Source organism: Fundulus heteroclitus, chromosome 1, assembly GCF_011125445.2.
Source record: "Fundulus heteroclitus isolate FHET01 chromosome 1, MU-UCD_Fhet_4.1, whole genome shotgun sequence".
Taxonomy (NCBI): Eukaryota; Metazoa; Chordata; class Actinopteri; order Cyprinodontiformes; family Fundulidae; genus Fundulus; species Fundulus heteroclitus.
In genome coordinates this window covers 28,259,731-28,278,438 of record NC_046361.1, presented here as the reverse complement: position 1 = coordinate 28,278,438, position 18,708 = coordinate 28,259,731, and the positions used below count along the sequence as shown (strand labels likewise).

The 18,708-nt window shown below is 38.1% G+C and overlaps 1 long non-coding RNA gene across 1 annotated transcript; it reads left to right on the top strand.

Annotated features, from left to right (window-relative positions):
- The first annotated feature begins 17,622 nt into the window (after nt 1-17,622).
- LOC118563765 lies at nt 17,623-18,491 on the top strand. Its single transcript, XR_004931422.1, has 3 exons — nt 17,623-17,761; nt 17,872-17,991; nt 18,356-18,491. It is a non-coding gene; the product is annotated as an uncharacterized LOC118563765 (long non-coding RNA).
- The last annotated feature ends 217 nt before the right edge of the window (nt 18,492-18,708 follow it).

Below are 18,708 nucleotides of genomic sequence, written 5' to 3'. Positions count from 1 at the left end.
AATCCTTTGAATTTTGAGATCTCTTTTCTGTGCTTCACTCATTTCTTTCTCCAATGAAGGTTAAAGGACTTGATTTGACACCAGATCGTGATTTGATTATTCTACATATGACATGTCAAGTGCTACTTTAATACTTCAGAGGCATGCACGAAATGCGGCATAGGTGCAATGATGAAAGTACGGAAATGCTGACTGTCTAATTGAGCGGCTTACAGCACACGTTTGATTACTGCGTACGTCATCACTCTGGATGTGCGAGTCTCTCACAGCATACTACAGCTATACGCTGTACCACCCTATTGTGCATGACCTCACATCAAAATGACTACAAAGTGCTGCCACATTAAAAAGCTGCCTGAAAACACAGGCGTCAAGGAATTTACGTCGGATGGAAACAATTTTCAAAAGCAGCATGATTGCATCTCGCGTCTGTGAGAATATAAGGTTTATGAGTTTCTGTTTTCTATATCTATGTTTAAAACATCTCCATCTGCTACCTGTCCAGCATTTAATTAAATTTCAATCCTCTGAAATCCATAAGATGCATCATAGATCCTTTATTTGTTGACGCACCATAAAATCTGAAAAATTTTTCAGCTGTTTAGTTTATGCTGCGGCAAAAAAGCTGCCTGCACGTGTCAGCGAGGCAGAGAGGCTTAAGATGAGCTTGTGGAGAATTTTACGCTCACAGAGGTGATTAAACACACTTTTGAGTCAGGAGAATTACACTTTAGGCTCTCGGTGTAACAGATAACCCAGGAAATGAGCCATCCGAGTTCTCCTACTCCTCTTTAATTATGAATCTATAGATGTTTGATTGCCATACTTTTCAGTAATATTCATTCACTTTTTTCTTATCAACAGACAATACGTTTGTTCTTCTATTGTTTTACCTTTAGGAACAAACTCATCACTTTTAACTGCCACTAATGGAAAATGGGGGTAGAAGCAGACTATTGAGGGAGCAGTAAAGACTTGAAGAGTGCTTGGGATAAATAATCATATTTTTATGCACCCACGATGCTGGAAAAGCACCATCTGGGACAGGCCATGAATTTGCATTACAATATAAATGGGAAGTTGGTGGAGCTGAAAGGGTGATGTGAAGTCTCTCAGCCAGCCCGCTCACTCTGGCAGGTCGCATCTTTCTCCCCTCACCAAGCAGGAGGCATGCACCCCTGACCCTTTGTTGGTTGGTGTACTTTTCCATAGCTCGTCAACTTGCGCACCATTCCCCCTTTTCCGTTTTTTTTTCTTCAAAGATGCAAGCTCGTCTTATTTCAAATGCCAAGTTTCCACAATCAGATGGAGCCGTGTATGCACTGCTGTGTCTTTCAGATGTGAGCTTCTGTGAACCCTCAGTGCTCTGTGTTCACTGAATGGTGGGTGCGTGGAATGGATGAGGGGATGTGCAAGGAGGAGGTGGGAAAAGAGAGGATGTGCTAGTGGGATATACTCAAGGTACATAATAAAACCTTTACAGTATGGGCAATGGAGATAATAGATGACGCTTTAAAAAAGCACCTGTTGAAGAAACAACCTTGAGGTTCTCATCGTACTAAAGGTCTGCCAAATCCTGCAAGTTTCTTTTTACAATTCATCTTGCCGCTTGCAATGTTATTTGTACTTTTTCCCTCATTTTGATGCCCTCCATTTAAAACAAACATCCTGTATGATTGAATTTCGCTATATTGTTCACTCTAAATTGAAAAAAAATTTTTTTTCCACTGCATAAAAGTTTGGAAGGCTGTGCATAACTGAGCAATGTTGGCTGCAGAGAACTGTGAATAAGCATCCTTTACAAATGAATGATTTGGTTGTTGGCCGACTCAGAGTTTGCGCTGAGCCTGCTGAAATTGTCTCTAAGTGGTATATTATGTTCAGTGGTGCAGTCAGGAGATTATGCTTTCAGGATGAGCATGTTGATTCTGACATGTTTTGAATACACCGCATTTTACCGCAAACGTAGTCACTTACAGTAGCAGTCAAAAACTAGGACATATCCCACGTATGTCACCCCTGGTGTGTTTTTCACACCACTGCTGACCTGAACATTAAAGGGATGGTTCAGGATTTTTTTAAAGTTAAATCTGGTTAAAAGATTATGAGGGGATATCTTACCTGCAGTAGATAACTGTGGGTTTTATACAGGAAGACCATTAATGATGCATCTCCTCTTATCTCAGTTTCTTGTGGAAATCAACATCACCTTCTGTTTAATAGCCATCTTATACAAAAAGGGAAGTGGTTGAAAAGGTTCAGAAAATACCACTTACATAAAGCGATCTGAAATGCTTTAAATCATACTTTTTCAACATGGCACGAGTCTAGAACCTTAGTATTTACAGGTAGCTTTTTGCTGGCAGGTTTGTAGGCCACCTTGTATGCACACATCTTTTCAGCTCTAGTCACATTAAAAAATTTGAAATTAGACTTTGTGATGGCCACTCTAAAACACTAATGTTGATATCCTGAAGCCACTTTGTAGGTTATTTGGTAGTATGCTTTGGGACACTCCTTATGCCCTTGTCTAGACATTTTCTCATGATTTGTTTTTGTGAAGTGCACCTGTCCTTTCTGCTGCTAAAATGCCACACATGATGCTCCCTCTCTTGCACTTCACAGTTGGAATTTTGTTCTTAGATTTGCAAGCCTAGGTTTCCAAAGGTCTTTGTCCCTGAGTGCTACAAACTGCAATCTCGCATTTTATGTTGCCTTTGGAATGATTGATTCTTCCTTGTTAAATTTCCCTTCAGTCCTTGTTGGGGCAGGACTTGTTTCATTGTGGATGATGCCACTCTGTGTTCAACCAGCACAGAAGAAGACAAACCTTGTAATTGTGTTTAGATGCTTAAAGGTTCAGGTCTGAGTCGATCACTACACCCAGATTTCGGGCCTGATCGGTGGTTTCTAGCTGAAGCGACTGAAGCTGTGCAGATGCTATCGGTCCAAAAATTAAAACTTCGTTTTTGATTTTATTGAGTTGAAGAAAATTTTGGCACATCCATGCATTGCATTTACTCAGAGCTTGAATGGTTTCATAGTCATCTGGCAACATGGTGATGTACATAGAGCTGTGTGTCATCTGCATAGTTATGGTAACTGATGTTGTTGTTTTTGGTGATCTGAGGTAGAGGGAGCATGTAGATATTAAATAGCAGGGGACCCAGGATGGACCTTTGGGGAAACCCACATGTGATTTTATTGTTTCTGATGTAAAGTTATCTACTGACACAAAAAGTCCCTGTCCTTTAAGTAGGATTTAAACCAGTCGAGTGCTGTACCAGAGAGGCCGACCCAGTTCTCCAGGTGCTTTAACAGAATGGAGTGATTGACAGCATCAAATGCTGCACTGAGGTCCAATAGTACCAGCATTGTGATTCTTGCATAATCTGCATTTATATGGATGCCATTAAACAACTTATGTACATAAAGCATATCATAAAATATACAATATTTTTGTTGGCTGGAAGGGAAGCTTCATTTAACTCGTGTGCTCTTTGTGCATCCAAATGAACATCATATCATCCAGGACCCTCCCCAATAAACAAATTGCTTGATTGATTACTTACTTTGAAAAGAAAATCAGTTTTTAGATCTTGGGACAAAAGAGGGGTTATGTTGCTTCACCCACAGCACACTATTTAATTATCCTTATGAGAGATCATTTTTAGTTTTCTCATGGAGGTAATTTGATTTTTATCTTAAAAAATGTGATGCTTAATTGAGTTCAAAAAAATCGTGCACCCTCACAAGTTTATGTCCGTGGGCATACAGGACCCTCCCCCAGACTGAACATTGGCAATGTAAGTTTTTTTTTGATTTTTTTTCTTTTACATATAGGTACTTTTTTTGACCATTTGGAGAATTTGTTATTGAAAAGCTCAGTGTTGGTCTCATCTGACCAAAGGCCATAGCTCCAGTTAAAGTTCCTGTGACATTCAGCAAAAACACCATATGTTTATGCTTGTGATGGTGAAACCGAAATAGCTTTCTCCCGGCTTGCCTTCAAAAATGCCAGTTTTCACCCAGATAGTGTGGTCGTTATGAAGACTTGGTGTCACCCCTCAGCTGTAGTTATTATGATTTTGGAGACTTCTGTGTACCACACTGGCCATCCTCCTCTCTGCATGTGGTTGGAAGATAAATCTGGGTCCTTGTCCAGCCTTGTTAGTCATAGTTCCAGGTATTTAAAATGTTTTAATTATTGACGTGATTATATTTGAAGAAATGGACACGGTTAGGTAACTGTTTTGTAGTGGTATTTCTCACGTTATGAATAGCAACCCACCTGTGCCATTCATGAACTGCATGTTCTCTCTTATGTTTTACATTTTGAAGGGTGCAAAATAAAATCATGTCTTTGTGTGATATCACCCCAATAAACTCAAAAGTCACTGATAACTAATTTAAAGTTACCAGACACTAATCAACTTGTGAAAGGGAAGCATGATAAAACAACACTTTAGTCACAGTTTACATTAATTGTTAGAGGTGTCATTAATAGGGGAACTGTCTGTTTTCTAAAATCAATCATCCCTTGATGTATGATTTTTCCCTGACTAAGCATCCATCCATCTATGGCCATTTTATTACATAAATCAATACCTTTTGTTCACTATAAAACCATTTTTGATATTCTGGTAGATTTTTTATTATTACTGGATGGATATATGACACAAGTGTCGTCTTGGCTAACATATGCCTGTTTGGGATGATGAGGCCTTTTTAGGAGGTTCTTTTTAGTCTTGCCAAACTTTTTCTTCACGTCAGTTGATTTTAGTGGGTGACTTTAATTGTTGGCTGAATCTGAAATTGTATTGATCTTTGCCAACCATAGGAGTCTACTCAAAATCGGCCAAGACAATTAGCCTTTTTAGGGAAGAGTTTAGTGTCTTCCAATCCCTGGCAGTTTTACAATCCTACTAGAAAAGAATACTCCTTTTTCTCAAATGTACACCATACTTTCACATGGATTGAGTACTTTTTGGTGGATAGTAGGTTTCTCATGTCCATTTCAGACTGTAAATAGAACCCAATTGTTCTATGAGATCATGCAGCTGTTACCGTGAATGTTTAATTTCTAAAACATTCAAACTCCCACCTTTTTTGGCATCTTAATTCCAGTTTACTCCTTGAAAAAGACTTTGTTAAGTTTGTTTCTGAATGAATTGTATTTTTCTTGGAGATTAATGAAAGTCCTGGTATGAAGGACTCTTTACTATGGGGGACACTGAAAGCTTTTATTAGGGGTGAGATAATTTCATATGTAGCACATAGGAAAAGGCATAGAAGAGATATTAGCTCAACTCGCCCAATGATTATCACATTTAGACTGCCTTTATGCTGCCTCAAAATCAGCATATGTTTTTAAAGAAAGGATTTTTGTACAGAGTATGACACAGTATACTTCAGATGCTTTTGCTTCTCTCCAAGTCCGCATATTATGAGCAAGCCGAAAGGACAAGCAAATTACTGACACATCGTTTATGTAACATGTCCTCTCAAGTAATTCCGCAAATCAAATCTTCCACTGGTATTATGACGGACCCACTAGGAATTAATAAAACTTTTATGGACTTTTACAGTTCCTTATACTCTTCTGAACACACTTTAGCAATAGATTTTGAACCCTGTTTTAACCAGATTATTATCCCCTCTGTTGATTGAAATGCAGTGGATGGTCTAGAACAACCAATTACACTTGCAGAACTTGAGCTGGCAGTTAAATCACTGGCTAATGGCAAATCTCTGGGACCGGATGGGTTCCCAGCAGAGTTTTACAAGACATTCTGGAGAGAGCTGACACCGTTAATATTGAATATGTTTTGTGAAGCGTTTACAGTATGGTTCGCTTCCTCAAACACCAAACACTATCCCAAGCTTGTATAACCTTACTGTTGAAAAAGGGCAATGATCCTTTACAATATGGTTCCTACTGGCCTATAAGCTTATTAAATGCAGATTTTAAGGTATTATCGAAATTACTGGCCCACGTACTAGAACATATTCTCCCTTCAGTTATTTCCCTTGACCAAACAGTGGTTTATTTGTGGCCGCCACTCTTTTTTTAATATTAGACAAGTACTTAATGTCAATAGGGTAGAACGGGATTATCTTTTTTTCACTTTATGTAAATTTGGCTTCAGGGAGAAATTAATTTCTTGGATTGTGTTACTCTATATTTCCCCATAGGCTTCAGTCAGGACCACTTGTTATTACTACAGTTTTTCCCTCTCACTAGTTCAACCCAACAAGGATGTCCTCTTAGTCCTTTATTGTTTGTGATTGTTATGGAACCCCTCTCGATTGCTCTGAGGACACACCCTAATTTTTAAAGCATTTGTCAGAATGGTGTGGAGGTGAAGGTTTCTGTGTATGCAGATGATATGCTGCTATTTATATCCAATCTCCCTAGGTCAATCCCTGCTGTCCTATCAATCTTGGAGTCTTTTGCCGAGGTTTCTGGATACAAACTGAATATTGGCAAGAGTGAGGTTTTTCCAATCAAGTCTGCTAAAGAATTGCCTCTACAAAGTTTTTCGTTTAAAGTGGCTAAGTCTGACTTCCTATACTTAGGTGTATTTAAAGCAGATATACATGGTAATCTTTCTAAGAAAAACTTTTTTCATTAATTTCACAAGTTAAATAGGATTTAGATCATTGGTCTCTTCTTAATCTGTCCATAGCTGTCAAGATAAATTCCATCAAGATGAATATTTTCCCCAGGTTTTTCTACTTGTTTCAAACTATACCAATCTTTCTTCCTCACAGTTTTTTTCTCATAAAATTGATAGTCTTTTCTTAGACTTAATTTGGGACGAGAAACTGCAGTCCTTACAGAAACCTAAAAATGGCTGGTGAAATTGCACTTCCTAATATGTTATCCTATTATTGGGCAGCCAATATTAGAAACTTGGGCTACTGACTTCAGTTGAGTCCCTTGAACCTGCTCCAGTTTGGTTGGATATTGAAGCCATGTCCTCAAAACCAGTAACACTAAAAGCCTTATTGCATTTATCTCTTTCTTTTACATCCCGAGGCCACTCTAAAAATATTATTGTTGTTTCCTGTCTTAGAATATTGAGCCAATTCTGCCATTATTTTGGATTTCAGACTCTCTCTACTGTAGCTCTGATCATGGCCAATCCAGCCTTCACTCCTTCTTTAATTGATGATGCTTTCTGTTCTTGGTCAAAAATAGGATTGAAAACTATGAACAACTTTTATGTGAGTGGCATTTTTGCATCTTTTCAACAACTGGCAGAAAGGTTTTCTCTGTCTCAACTGCATTTTTTTATGTACCTTCAAGTGCGTAGCTTCATCCGTTGCACTTTTCCATGTTTACCTTTTCTTCCAGACAGCCATGATTTTGACAAATTTTTAGAACCCACCCCCTCCATGAAAGGGGCTATTTCACGTATTTATCTGAACTTTATTAATCTTCATTCGGATTGCTCTGAGGTTGTCAAGGCCATCTGGGAAACTAATCTAGGAGAGGTGATTCCAGCAGAAATTTGGAAGGAAATTCTATGCCGGGTTCATAAACCCTGTGCAAAACAGTCAATGCAGAATTTTCACTCAATGCAGAATTTTACATCAAACCCATTATACTAAAGCTAGGCTTGTTAAGATATTTGAAGGGAAATCTTGTGACCATTGTTGGTTAGATCCTGCAGATTAATTTAATATGTTCTGGCTTTGCCCTGTGTTAAACAATTTTTGGTGTGAGACTCTTAACACTTTATCTAAAGCAGAGGTCACCAACCTTTTTGAAAATGAGAGCTACTTTATTGGCATTATGTCATACGAAGGGCTACCAGTACTGATCTTTGAACTAGATGAGTCAGAGTTCACCTTAACTTTATGTAAAATAATTTTTTTGCATGCTTTGGTATAGATATAGTGATTTTAAAATCTATATAAATGCAAGTTTGATTAAACAAGAAGAGTAACAAATAAAATAAAGTTTTAGATGCAGCTCACTGGTAGATTGAGCTTTTTTTTTTAGAACAGTGGGCACCACATGCGGTCCTCAGGGGCTACTTGGTGCCCATGGGCACCATGCTGGTGACCCCTGATCTAAAGTATCCGGTGTTAAACTTGCCCCTAAGGCTATTTCTGCACTTTTTGGTGTCTATCCTTCTCTGCCCAGTCTCTCCTCTTTGCATATGGTTATGATTGCCTTCATAACTCTACTAGGCAAAAGGCTAATACTATTGAAGTGGAAGTCCACTCACCCACCTACTCACATTCAATGGATTAAGGATGTATTGTACTTTCTTAAGTGTGAGAAAATTAGACTCAGTGTGTTTGGGTTACAGAATAAATTTGTTAAAATCTGGGATCCCTTCTTTGTGTATGTCAATAGTCTTTCTTTTCCATGTGTCATGTGTGAACTTTTTGTAGCGTTCCTTTTCTATGTGAAAGCTTTCGCTTGTACATAGTGATTATTATTTATTTTTTTCCCCACAATAACCAATGGGCACGTATGGAGGGTTTTGGGGGTATATGTTCTACTGTTAAATTTCATATCCAATTTATTTATATCTGTAATTGTGTGATTTGGAAAATCTATAAATAAAGTTGGAAAAAAACAAATATCCAAAATGTTGTAAACATAATCACACATTTTTACTTTCCAAATGAAAAGAGCACTGCTTTAAGTAAAGTTAGGTATTATTAGCCCGGAAGAAGACAGAATATTTATATATGGAGTGTATGCGAACAGAATAGTTTAGTGGTGGCCGCTCAAGTACAAAGGTGATGCTGGTGACTTTTACCAACCTATTCATTTTGTCTGTCTGCAGCTGTGCAGACCTTTCAATCCAGCATCCCATTGTTTTCTCCTGTGAATCCCGCAACGTTCTTCCATTAAAAAAGAAAAAAGTGTCAGGATAACAACAGCCTTTTGTTAGATACAGCTTTGAAATATCACACATTATTAGATGCCATTTTAGAAGTTCAGCTGCTGTTAAGTTAGAATAAGTCCTGATAAGCCTTGCATGACGAGATAAAACTCATTAAAACACTCACGCACCACACGCAAGGACTACTATAAGCATTCAACCTTCAACACCCTCCCTCCCAAATGCTGAAACTGAAAGGAAAAAAATATAGTATGTGTTGGAAAATCTGAGAAATTAAAAGTACAAAACCTTACTTTGCCCCTTTTCATTGTTCCTCAGTTCTCTGCTGCTGTTAATTTGTTACTATAGATCCACTTGAGGTACATTTTTTCCATTATAGCCGTATTTCTTTAAACAAGTGGTCTCAAACTCAAATCCTCTAGGGTCAACTTTTAGATGTGTCCCTTGCCTACACAACTGAATCAAATAGCTAAACAGCCTCACTAGGATGCAGTCAAGCTGCAGAGCTCTGCTAATGAGCTAATATTCTAATCACGTCTGTTGAAGTAGAGATGCATCTGAAAGTTGCCCTCCAGGATTGGAGTTTGAGACTGCTGCTTTATACGGTAAAGTCTTTAACTCTGAGCAAAAAATGGCCTTTGTCATTAATTATTCGTGGGTGATAAATGGAAATCACTTGTCAAAAACAGAGGTTCTACACGCAATAGCACTGTAACAACATACAATTGTTATTGATTTGCACGAAGAGAGACATGCTGAGTCTCCATCCAACAAAAACAAACACTAAACTCAAAACACCTTCCAGAAAGAATGTTTATGGAGTATTATTATAGCCTGTTCCGACAACTGGTTGAAAACACACTTCACATCTGTTTAATCCCACTTTCAAGGGTAACTTCATTTATCACACAGCAGTAAACAATGCCAAAGTTTTCCCTGTTTGTTCATTTGCAAAAGCTTTTTATTTTGTTATGGACCACAAATCTTTACTGCACTTTGGATTTTGTGACAGCTCAGCTGATCTATTCTCAGAGCCGTATTAATTGTTAGCCCGCTCTTTGATTTGCCTCATTTAAAAGGTCTTTGGTTAATTTAATGGATTGCAGAGTGAGCTGTTCAAAGGACTGCTGGGTATAAAAATTACTGAGACTAATCTGACATCATTAATCTAAAAATATTTCATTAAAGAAGTTTGCTTTATCTTGAGTTAGTTTTGCTCCAGGATGACATTTGAGCAGCCTGAAGTTTAAAGAAACTTAAATCAGTGTCATCACAACACAGCATCAAACAAAACGCCCCGAATCTTTACAGACTGACTTCACCCAGCTTTCTGTCATGATCTCAGTAGTTCATCCGATACTTCACAGTGCAGTATTTTTTTAAACCTGGTGCAGCATTTCAAAAAGCCAAACAGAAAACACAGAATGGGTAAAGCTCCAACTAGATAAACTGCATTATCCATGTAGGTTTATTTTTTCTGAGCCTTGCAATATTAAACCTAAAATGACCTTTGCAACACATGACATACTAAACTAATAAAACCTCAATAAAACACGTAAAGAGTAAAACTTTATGCAACACAAATAATCAATAATTTGGATATTTGTTTTTTTCACTGGCATGTTAACTCTACAATAACCCTTATTAAGAATAAGACAATGAATTAAGAGTTTTATCAAAACATTGTTTTAATAGAGAGTGAAGAGCTTGTGTATTAACTCTGATCTTAATAAGCTCTGGTCGGTATTTGGCTTAATTAAATAATCAATATTTGGATGAAACAATTTATGGGCTATTGTAGAACTGGTTCAGTTACAATAGGTAAATTAATAAGAGCCTAATCATAACAAATTTAAGGTACAGTGGTTGATCTTCTTTCGACTTTGAGTTCCGGGGGGCTCATCTTATCTATTGGTTGTCCCACATGTCAATCATTGATATGTGGTAATCAAAAACCTTCCTTGCTAGTTTTCCTCTCACTGTGCACTTCTGGAGTTTATGTATCCAGTGAGCTTCGGTTTCAGCCATTCATTGTAGCTCCACTGCTCTCTGTGATGCTCAGTCAGTCAGAGAACCCGATATTCAGGCCAGAAATGGTTGCTGCCCTATAAAAGTTTATTTCTTCATAAAAACCAAGCAATGATAACAAAAGATTTGAGACAGCAGGCAAGTCTTAAAAGCAAGAAAAAAGGCTGAACAGATGACAGACTGCACACAGCAGGAATGACTGGCTGAAGAAGCTGATTTCAGTCAGAATGAACCCACAGACTAGTCCAGTGGGAGAGACAGGAATCCAAACCAAATCATGTTGTGACCAGAAACAAAGGCAGATGACGTATCCAGTGAGAGCAGGGCAAGCCGAGGATGCACACAGGAACACAGATCAGGCAGGCGATGCACGCAAGCACTGGAAAGAATCTCTGGCAGAGAGTGAGAAGCAAGCTTTAGAAGGCAGAGCCCCAGGTGGAAACATTTGCAGCTAATTAGAACAACGGCAGGTGAAGCTGCTCACCCAATTAGCTGAGTGGAGCAGAGCAGGAAACAGTCAGCCAGCCCAAAAAACAACAAAAACGGGGCAGGCTGCATGACATTTTCGCCATATACTTTGAAATTGCCTGAAGTCTCAAGAAATAAACTGGCCTACAAGTTTATGAGAATAAGAGCATAGGTGTATTTGGGAGATTCTCTCACGTGATCCCCATGAGGAGTGGAATAGCAGGTAGGATTGTCTTGCGCATGAGCAGTTATTGAAAAAAGTGACACTTTACCTTTAAGTGTTCATATGCAACTAATATGTATGTAAAGTTTCAGCGAGTCTTATAAAAAAAGTTAGAATATCTATGCTTTACCAGCATAGATGGTAATAACATCCAAATTAGCTACAATAAAATGAAAAAGAAGATCCAGAGTAAGGCTGAAGTAGTACTAGGATAAGTAGTAGCTCATGTTTTTTTCCCCCTTTTCTCTCAGTCATTAAAGTCGTCAGCTTATATTTCAAGTGCATGGAAAACATAAAATGCTTTGACTTTGTTGAATTTTATTTAATTTTACAAAGGAAGCCATACAAGGTAGATGCAAATAAATCCTTTGTATCATGATTTTTATAAGTCACATTTTTTATCATAAACTTTGTTGTTGGGGCCTGGACCAAAGCCTATAAAGGATCCCCAGAGCAGTATGGTCACTGAAAGACTTAATACAACAAAAGGCAAAAACTTACAGCATGCCACGAGGAGTAGGGACATGGAGGAAAGCTGGAGAAAACAGGCGGTAACATGGGGATGAAATGAGAAAAGTAGCAGACATGGAAATGGAAGGAATCAACTAAGCACAATTACAATGGACAGCTTATGCACTGAGGGACAAGTGGAGAATGACAATGAATGCAGGTGAGTTAATAAAGAGCTCATGTGAACCAGCTGAAGAAGGAGCAGTGCAGGGAAACTGATGAAGGGAGGCAAATTAACAGTAACTGAGAAGATTTGTAACCTTTATTCCAATTGTATTCATTAATAATTTTCAAAAGTAATATCCTTTATTTCTGTTTTGTTTTATTTCTGTTAACGTTCTATTGTGCACCAATATACAGGGGAAATGTTTCGTTGTTGTATTTTAAAGCGGAACTTCACCCCAAATCAACTTTTTTTTTGGCCAATAAACTGTTAACATTGTTGTCTTATAGTACAGTCTACATATACTTGTAAGTATTTTGAAAAAATTGTGCATATTTGTTGAAATCCTGCTTTTGCATCTAAAATCGGCATTGTGGCACCCTCCTAGGGTTAGTGTAACTCAACCCCATGTTAAAGTAAAATCCCAACCCAAGACAAATTTGAAAAATGTCATGAAAGTGGGCGGCGGGGATATGCAGGAACAGGAGGGGACTGTGTTCCAGATGGGGGAAGGGGAGCAGCTGCGAGCTTGAATTGCCGTATTGAATCATGGCAAGTGAGCAGAGTTATGCTGGCAGTTACCCCATGGTTCGGTCTTTTGAGGTGGAGGATTTGAAAAGTTCAGCAGCGCTCGCTATGGAGGCACAACATGGAGGGAGCTGCTTTTATACCCCACAGCGGCAGAGCTACTAACGTCACAGTCTACGAATTACGTTAGCCAATGAAATTCAAATGCAATACCACCGTCAGTTCAAACATCAACAAGTGAGTGTGTCATCTGTGGCAGCCATCTTGTATTGCAGGTGAAAGAAAGCCCACCTCAAACGCAACTGTTTTATATAGGATGAGAGCTGACAAGAGCAGGCATTTGATTGGATGACCATCTGTAGAAATTCAAACACAATAATGTAGGTATGGAATGACTTATAAATTGTATGTGTGTACATGTTAACTCTATATTCCTGATAAGAATTGACCGCATCCAGTTGCGCTTCTCCCAGGTTCTTTGCCTGAATATTCAATCTAAAAAGGTAGAGGGATGTTTACAGCTTCAGTACTGGACTCTCATACACAAAACAATGCGAGAAGGGCAGATTTCCGTACGACAGGGAGAAAGTGCCCGTTCATTCCTCACACAAACATTAAGTAGGACCATTTGTGTACACCCATTCAAGGGTGTGCACAGTATGACATCAGTGTTCCTTTCATCACAGTGGTGAAGAAGATCATACTATTATGTAGACATGACCAAACTGACCCATTTACCCCTTATCAGTCATTCTGTCCAATCTATGTATGTCAGCCTCTGAGTCTCCAGTGCCCATGGTTTATCTGTTGTTTCTATTAACTGTTTATATTATCTGGAGCTCTAGTCATTATCTCATAATCCGTAACATTTCATTACTGACGAATGACTAATGATGTGGTTATTATTTACATGAAAGTTGTAGATTTTCTATTCTCTCTTTCGACTGATGATGAGAGGGTGCGATATATATATATATATATATATATATATATATATATATATATATATATATATATATATATATATATATATATATATATATATATATATATATATATATATATATATATGGACTGCTTGATGTTTCAGAGACAGGTGGATGGATTGAGAACTTGGAAGCTGCTACTAGAAGACAACAGGCCTGCTTAATTTGCTGTTCAGTAAAGTAAGTTATGTCTCTGTTCCACACTACACCTCTCTGTGTAACATATACATTTTCATTATACATAGTTTTTTATAATATATTTCTGATATTTCCTCACCACACAATTCTGTTTTCCCAGTTCTCATTCTCTAAAGTCTTTTTATGTAGCTTACTTATAAGTTTCTTCTTTTTCTTTCAGCTCGGTTGGATTTTTTATAATGCGTTATGTCTAATTTTTGCTTTGTAATAGTTGTCTTTACAACAGATGCTCCACTAATAAAAAGTTTTAATGATATCTTAACAGCAGCAGTTATTCTCATACAGCACCATCACCTCCACCACCAACAACAAACAGCCACTCCCAAGAAGAATATTGTTCATTACTGTTCATTTAGAAATAACTAAGCATAAATGTTAAAGTTCATGGAGATCAAACCAAGTGGGGTAGAAACATTAAAAAAAATAAATCATTTTTTTTATACAGCAAGATGAGTTTCTTTCATGTCCAAACTCTCACACATGGTGATTCTTTTCAATAATTGAATAAAATATCTTCTTTGAAGTCCTTTTTTTATGTGATGATGCAGGCCAGAGAGCATATTGGAAGTTGAGGGGAAAGAAGCTATGGAATAAATAGTCAAAGTAAAGAGGAAAAAAAAAGGCTGTGCTCAGAGTTGTGTTCATTTAGAGGAAGTAAAGTGGATTTGCTGAGATCTACGGTGCAAGAATGTTCTCAGTGGTTTAACTGCACAGCGAATGTGTGTGTGTCTGTCTGTGTGTGTGTGTCTGTCTGTGTGTGTGTGAAATTGTGGCGGTCTCAGAGTCATAAATCAATGTCGTGTTTTATTTAAAGACATGACCAGCTCTCTCCCAGTGACGCCCCTAGCTCCCCCTGCCCAACTCTCAGAATACCCGGGTAAAGACAGCTCACATGAACTCAACACCAGCCATGTCTTTTGTTATCAGCTGAATCATCACAGGAGACATTACAATATCCTTTTTTTGCCACCTCATTCTTTTAGTCTCCTGCCTTTCATTTTCACGTCACCCCTCAGCTACATAAAATTTTGTGACATACATTAAATTCAGCCTTTTATGATGAATTCATAAAACTACAACAATGATGGTACACAGAGAGCGCTTTATGGAAACTCATTACATGGTATCTATCTTTGCCTGTCCGTCTCCCCTTCTCGCTCTCTCAAGCGCGTATATGTCTCTCCACCGCACACAGTAACCAAAGAAGCAGCACAGTGATGTGAAAAGTTTGGCTGGGAGCTCTCTGTGGAGTGTTCTGATAAGGCTATCAACGCTTGGCTGGCTGATACACTTGGTAAGGCAGCAGTGTTTTTTTCTTTCTCAAACATCCCTTCTCAGATCACTCAAACTGTCTTTTTGCAACATTAGGTTGAGAGCTGTTGATTGAACTAGAAACAAAGTCTGTAATGATACAAACTTTGGAAAATAATACTGATATTAAAAAAGGGAACATTAATATAGAAATATCAAAATAAAAAAGGGCCACCAGTAACATATATAGCAATGCTGCTGTACCCAATATTGTGTGTTATGTTGTTTATTGAACATTATTTGTGCTTTGATAGAAACTAGGCAATTGTTCAGTACGTCTTCTGTTTGTAAGAATTTAATTTTGGAAGAGTGATATTCAGTCACGCTGTATGTCACACAGACAATTCAGAAAAGAGCATTCTTCAGACAGGAAATTGGAAAATCCTTACACGTGGGACAACTGGGCTGAAAAAGAGAACTACTTTCACTGTGAGAAACTGCACCTTGCCATGCTACCATTTTCCTCGCATCAAGAGCAGAAACAGTAAATAAATGGGTAAAAAAAAGGAAGAAGTAATGACCGCATTATCTGCTGTGCACATTGAAAGCAGTATTTGAGTGGCTTACTTTAAACCTCTTTGGACTTCAACAGTTTTCTTTTTCACAAAACTGTTCTTCTTTTTGTTCAATATGTTGGAGTCTTTGCTTGAACGACTCTAAGATTACTAATCTTTTACAAAAGAAAAAAAATGGAAACATAAACAATCCACTTGAATCAGGAAGAACTGAACACACTAGTTTTATTAAAACAAATTTCAAACAAAAAAGCAAGTATCATCACAGATTACTTCTGATTCTAATTAAAGCTACAAAAAATGTTTAGTGTTGACTGTTATCCTGAAGTTAACCTTTACATTCAGCTTGTTGTCACAGCTATAAATGTGCTTTTAAATTGTTTTAACATCATTTGATCTGAGTTGGCTTTCTGCCAAAGGCTAAATATTTTATGTAAATCATATATATTTGTTTTAAGTACAAATATTAATCTAAAACATTATTAAAACTTGAATGAAAACATATGAACATGTTGTCAACTGTTCAAGTTAAAAGTTTATGTACGTTATAATATATCGTTAGCCATGCCATATGGGCTTTTATTCAAGATGAAATGATACTATGATGTACTGGCCTTCATTAATGCTCTGGTAAATGTCTCTTGGAAAGTTGAAGGTAAACCAAAAACTTTCTGCAGCCATCAACCATGCATCATTCTAGCTGGACTTGTCCCCTCTCTCAGGTTTTGTGGAATTGGATCGAAGTGCAGACACGAGCTTGGCATTTGCATGTTGATGTTATGATGATTTGATGAATAAAACAAGCTTTACAAGACACAGGAATACAGGAACCAGGAATACTGTGGAGAACAGACCAGAACAGGTGAACTGAGTGATACCATCAGGCAGCAAGAAAGGGGGGCAGTGAGCTGGCAGGTGCATGGAATTAACAGAACCTAACAGGGAAGAAGATAGTGGCCAGGCATGGAGAAGAATCTAACTAAACTAATAAGGAACATACAATAAATCTACAGAGATAATAAAGTCCCTTAAACTAACTAAATCTAACATTTACCAGAATATATATTAGCACAAATACTGAAATGTAGCTAAACAAATAATCAAAACAAAGATCTCAAGCTAGACAACACAAACAGACTGTAAGAACCTCAGGGAGCTACAAGACACCATCAACCCTGGGGATCTCGAAACCCTCTTCATACTGGAAATGATAGTGCTGCTTTAAATTGCCTGGCTTAAACCCATCAATACATTTACTTTGAAGTTTATTTTGAATCTTAATTTCACATTTTTTGTTTTTTTTTACTTAAATATTTTGGCCTTAACAAAACCATAAACCTCTCATTCTCTATGTGACCTTTTGTATGCCAGAAGATCTCATAAAGACAATCCTCATTCTTGCTGATTTCAACAGCCTTAATCCTGCATGAAGGAACCCCAAGACACCGATGGCGAGCAAACATGAAACAATTTCAACCCACTTGTTGTGGTATATATTTTTGATGCACTGCTGATGTTGATATTGATTTGAGGTAATTTCTGACCATCATGCAGTAAAACAAATGACAAGAGTAATATGTTTTAAAGAATTTATTAAAAAGACAAGGACTGGTATTTTGGTTGTTCTGGTTCCCTGTAGGGAGGATAGTGAGAGTTAGTCCCAAGGAGTTTTGACTGAAAGTGAAGTTTGCATAAGAGGATTATTTCAAGCTTACTGTGTTTGCAGGATTGAGGTGGCTCAGAGGGAGAGGTTCCAGTCTGGCTTGGAGGTGAGGTGCTTTCCAGGGAGATTAGTGTTGCGAAGTGGCAGGTGAGTGGGAGAGCGAGCAGGGATAGGACTCAGAGACAGGGGAGCTGTGAGAGATGACCGTGAAACTGAGGAGTTTACCAGGTGGTTCTGTGGAGGATCAGAATGTGGCTCAGAAAGGAACAGTTGCTCGAGGTATCTAAGGTGAGATCAGGTGAGTCTCCTCTGATTATTGGCTCTGGAAAATGTGGAGAACAGGAAATGCTAAAATTGTCAAAAGGTTAGTATTCGGCATGTAATCTAATCAGTACAGTTTGCCATCAGGTCACGAGTGATCATCAGACAACCGCTTAAGTACTCAGTGGCGGATTAGAAGATCACATCCAGTGTGACTGCAACACTCTGCCCTGACCACAACACCCAAGCAGAAGATTTGCGACTCAAGTAAGCACTTGCAGCACAATCACACTCCAAACTTTGATAAAATGTTGTTTAAAATGTTTGTTCATTTGAATGCATCATATTCTGCATAATATTTTCACTATGATGTCACCCCACATCATAAATCAAAGTGAGAACAAATGATGTGACAATGCTGAGCCTATGTGAGTGTCTGTGTGTGGCACTGGGAAGCAGCATTAGTTTCCACCTTGGACTGAAGACTCAGCATTGCAGCAAAACATTTATTCTTGTTACTCAAACCTTAACTGACCCCAGCACCAGTACCAGCACCATCTCCCTGATTACCCAACATTCACCACAGCTCCTCCAGGTTTGTCTGAATTAACTATCTTACCACGCTTTCCAGTTTGATGAGAAGCCTCATGCATCCAGCACAAGCCGAGGGCTGAGTTTCCATTACCAACCTGCACGTAACGAAAAACTGCATGCCTTTCTGAGGCACTCTCACTTCTTCAGGCTTAAATTGGAGCAGAGAGAGATAACTCCCCGTAGCTTCAGGTGAGTTCACCAACAACAAGATGAACATCATCAGAGGATGGAAAGTCTTTGGTTAAAAATAGCTTGGCAGAAGTAAGTTGAACCAAAATGTGATATACTTTTATATATAGTCCAAGATAGGGATGTGAGTTTCCTATCAATATTTACATGAAAATTTCATTACTTATGATTGATTCAAGCGGTCCACATCCTAATTCTTTG